The sequence below is a fragment of the Rhipicephalus microplus genome, unplaced genomic scaffold, assembly GCF_043290135.1.
Source record: "Rhipicephalus microplus isolate Deutch F79 unplaced genomic scaffold, USDA_Rmic scaffold_427, whole genome shotgun sequence".
Taxonomy (NCBI): domain Eukaryota; kingdom Metazoa; phylum Arthropoda; class Arachnida; order Ixodida; family Ixodidae; genus Rhipicephalus; species Rhipicephalus microplus.
The window spans coordinates 22,501-27,500 of NW_027464991.1; positions in this window are offsets into that span (position 1 = coordinate 22,501).

Consider the following 5,000-nt stretch of genomic DNA (forward strand, 5'->3'; position numbering starts at 1 on the left):
AGTATGTAGTGTAATTCGTTTTCTTTTTCGATTGTCAAATGGAGAGGTGGAATGTTTGCTAATATGTTGAGTGAAAGATTTGATGTTGTTTTGAATGATTTAGTTATTAATAATAAAGGTAATCTTTGGATTGATTTCAGTTTTTTAATAAAAATGGTTTTTCGGCTATACCATGCTGGGGAGGCGTATGTAACCATTCGTTCTATACCCCTTTTATATATTAACTGTAGTGTGTTTCTATTTGTATGTTTGTCGTCTTTTATTGTACGACTTAAATTATACGTGACTTCGTCTACTTTTCTTTTTAAGTATTTTAGATGTGGGAGGAATGTTAGTTTTGTGTCCAAGACCACCCCTAGGATTTTCATTTCGTTAACCATTTTGATTTTATCCTGTCCGATTTTTATTTGGGGTTGATGGCTAATGTACTGCTTTCCGATTATCATATATTCCGATTTTTCCTTATTCAGGGTTATTCCTTTTTGATGTGCCCACTGATTTATTAGTGTTAGTGCCTTCGTAGCTTTTTCCTCCACCTCTTTTCTTGAGCGGAACTTTATGTGTAACACCACGTCGTCCGCAAAGGCTTGGATGTGTACTCCTTCTTGAAGCTGAGTTTCTAATAGGTCGCCTATTGTTATATTCCAACAGAGTGGGCTTAAAGGTGACCCCTGTGGGGAACCTGAAGTTAGTGTTTTCTTAATTTTTACTCCATCTGTTTCATAGATTATTTTCCTGTTCCGTAGAATATTGTCCGCTAGTTTTATTAGGTTGTTGGGACACTTATATTCTTCTAATTTCTGAATAACTACTTCGGGTTTTATAGAATTGAATGCGTTTTTAATATCTAGTGCTATTAGCATGCTGTTTAGCTTATCAATTTTCGCTTGGTTTATTCGTTTGATTATTTCTTCCAATGCCGTGGTTGTTGATGTCCCATGGGTAAATCCAAATTGTTTTTTGTTAAAATGGTGATTTTTAAACAAGAAATAATAGATTCTATCTTTTATGAGCTTTTCTAATATTTTTCCCAAAATCGAGTTAATAGCTATTGGGCGATATTTGTTTTCCTCGGATTTGTCCTCTCCGTTCCCTTTTGGAATCAATATAATTTTAGATTCTTTCCATCTTTGAGGAAAATGTCCGTGCTTTAAGCATGCATTAAAAAGATTGACAAAGAAAGTCTTATGCCTTTCATACATCACTTGTATGAGGTTAGTTTTTAGGTTGTCTGGTCCGGGGGTTACATCTTTCCTCAGATTTTTTACTATCTGCGTTACTTCAATCTCTGTAAATGGGAGGTCATCACTGGGTAAATTTCTTTCTCTCATTTCTGCTCCCGATGTCCAATTTCCTCCCTGTTTGTTATTGTTTATTGTGTCGTTGCTTGATTGTATTTGACTGTGTCCTGGCTCGTCATTTTCCATGCAGTTAGGGTATAAATTTCCTAGAATGTGTTCTATTGTTTCCTGAAGAGTCTTTGTGACTTCTCCATTTTCTTTTGTGATGCTTCTAAACATAACCTTGGTTTTCATCTTATTTCGTGCAATTTTATACGGTAGGATGAATGGATTTTTCGTAGCCTTAGTACATAGAGTTTTCCAACTGTTGTTTTTAGCCTGTTCTATCATGTTGTTATACGTGTCATGTTCTTTATAGTATTCCTTTTTGTATTGTTCTCTGATATCCCCTTTCGCCTTTTGATACCTCCTTCGTAGTGCTCTGACTCTCTTCCTTTCAATTTCTAGGTCTCTTGACCACCAAGTATTCGGTTTTTGTTTAGAAGGTTTTTTCTTTTTACTGAATTCCTTCTTAAGTTTCTCGATTTTCTCGTGTAGCGTATTCACTATTTCTTCAATACTTTCCTTCGTGTTTATTTTCCCCTGGACTTCCTCAAACCAGGGATCAATTTGCAACTTTTCCATGACTTTTGTTTGCCCTTTTAACGTTAGGCCATATTCCTCTGGAAGTTCTTCATTTTTAATAACAACTTTAATGTATCTGTGATCGCTGTGATTATAGGTTTTAAGTACTTCCCAGCTTTTAATATCCTGGTTTAGGTTTGCGTCACATATGGTGAGGTCAATCCAACCCCTCGCCCTACTTGTTTTAAATGTCGGAGGTGATTCTTTGGCATTTAATAATGTCAGGTTGTGTAATACTGTGAATTCTAATACTTTTTCACCTTTCTCATCCGTCTCCGTGCTTCCCCAAATTTGATGTTTTGAGTTGAAGTCACCCATTATTATCGTGTTAATGTCTATAAATTTCTGTAAAATGTTTCCTATTGCTGACATTGCCAGCTCGACGTTTTCATTCGGAGGACAGTAGCAGTTGATAATTACCAATTCTCTTTCACCTTTATTTATCTTGACTGCTATTAGTTTTTGTTCTATAATAATTGGGAAAGCGGTTATATTTTCTTTGTGTATTATGATGGCTGTCTTCGGGTCTTTGTTGTTGGCTATAACTTTATGCTTTAGCGGAAACCCTATGATTTTGTTGTTGAGCGAATATGGTTCTTGGAGTACAGATATGTCGAATTCTTCTTCTTGTTGAAAATTGTTTAGTGACTGATTTGCCTTAAATGCCCTGCCTAAATTTACCTGTATTATTTGTATTTCAGTGCTATTCGCCATTGTGCCTGTGTGTTGGGTACTCTTAGTTTAGTCTAGCTAGAATTTTGCCTTTCTCGGCCTGTACCTTTGTTATGTATACCGGGCATTCCCTGGACATCATAGAATGATCTGTCTCCGTGCGACCCTCAGTCTCGCAGATGTTGCAGTGCGATTCTGCTTCACATTCTCTTTGGTAGTGACCTCGTTGGCCACAGTTAATGCAGCGCTGGGGGCCATCGCAATCGGGAGCAATGTGGCCGTGCATGGCGCATCTTGTGCATCTGGGCCAAAAGATGTCGTCAAAGATCGGGCATCGTGACCAGCCGATGTTCAGTGCAGTTCGGCTTCCGATTGCTTTGTTTGCACTTCGATTTAGGGCAAGAATCACTGTCTTGCCTCTCTTGCCCGGCCATGTCTTCTTTATTGTTATGTCTTCTGGCGAGCACACCAAACGGTTTTGCCTGATGATTCGGGCTGGGAGATTGACCTCGTCAATTTCATCCTCGAGTCCAATTATTTTCTTATGGATCCTGTTCTCCTTTGGGAGCTTGGCTTCAACATTTCTCAGTTCTCTGTCCTTCTGAATGAACTGGAGAATCTTAGCTGAGTCTTCTTTTGACTTCGTCATCACGACAATTCCCTCTCTCCCTGGCCGAATTGTTGCTTCTTGGATTCCCAGGTCGAGGGGATCCACCCGCTGCCTCAGAAGCGATGCGACCTCTTTTTTCTCCATTGTTCCGGAAGATACCACCAGAGCATAGGTTGGTCGGCTCTCGGTTGCGGGAGTGTTGCTCTGTGTTGGCTCTTCCCTTTGTTCGAGTAGTTCTTCTTGTCTTCTTTTCTCCAATTCTTCGATCCTGCCTTTTTGGAACGCAATCTGTTGGGCCTGTTCCATTAACAGGTTTTTCAATTTAGCTTGTTCGGAGATTATCGCTTCAATCTGCTGGGCTACCGCCTCGTCGCCGCCCGTCAATGTAGAGATTTTAATGAGAGCCCTCATAGTGTTCTTGTCTGCTTTGGAAAGTCTAGACAAAACTGTACCCTTTTCTCCGCGGCTGGTTGGGAGTGACGATTGTGAATTTCTGTCTTCGTCCCAGTTGTCTAGCGCTCCTTCGTTAGCAGCCGTTTGTGTTTGAGGGTGGACCTCTCCTCCTTCAGCTTCTTCGGTTTCGGTTCCTCGGCTGCCTCCCTCTACCTGGTCATTCTCAGTTGGGCTCCACCAATCTGTTTCAAGAGAAGCTTTGGCGGGCATCGCTCCTTGTGGTTCTTCTTTCTTTGCCTTCTCTTCTTTGTTGGTCACTTGTTTTTGTTCCACCCTCTTGGTCTTCTTCTTCTGTATCTTGTCTGTCTTCGCCCCTTGCGTGGGGTCTGTAATTGCAGAGTCGTCATTGCTTCCTGTGTTTTTTAGGACCTTTGACGTAGGCCCCACTGCTGGGTTTGCCGTTTGTAGAGGTCCTCTTCCCTCCAGTCCTTGTTTCTGGGTTTCCGTTCTCATCCCCTTGGGTTTCAACATCTTCTCCTAATCTCCACGCTGTGTTCCAAGAGAAGGGTTTGTGCCTTCGAAGCCGTTGTTTGCCGTCTGGAAGAAAGTTACTCCTTTTTAACTTGTTCTGGTATCGCCAGAGATGTTCCTCAACCTTGGTAGTAGAGGTTGCCGGTTTTAGGTGTTCTTGGCAGCGTAGAGGCGCCGCACTTTTCCTGTCTCTGTTGGCGTTTTCCGCTAAACAGATAGATACCAGTTTTGTCTCTCTACGGGGATTCGTTCCGGAGTTATTCTACCTTTGGCGTGAAGTGTTCAATCAAAGATGGCCGCCTCTCATTTTGACGGGAATCCGAACTCAGAACAGTCGGAAAATGTCAATTCCTGTCGTTTCGCCCCAGAACTACTAGCAAAAGCGTGTATCCAGTCTTCAAGCACTTCCAGAACTGCCGGCTCCAGAAAAGAACCGAAACCAGCCTCGGATTTGCTGTTTTTGTCTAACTGTAGAAAATGGTCAGGAAAGTTGAAATTCCTTGTTCTTTTGTGGCCCTCTTGAACTGAGAAGAATAATTCTGCTGTTCTGTGGCACCAGGACTTGGTTCCGAGCGTTTTCAGCAAGAATTTCCTAGTTCCGCCAAATTTGGTTTAATCCAGTTGCTCAACCTGGCCACAATGTGCAGGTTTTCAACCCTGGTAATAGGGGGGTTCCGGATTTTGGTGTTAGAGTTAACGTAGGAACACCGCGTTTTTTCCTATCACTATTAGCACTTTTTTCTGATCAAAATGATACCAGTTTTGTCTTCCTGCGACCTTTCGTTCCAAAGTTATTCCACTTTTGGCGAAAATGTGACCTCAATCCAATATGGCCGCGCCCATGTTTTGGCGGGAAACTGGACTCACTT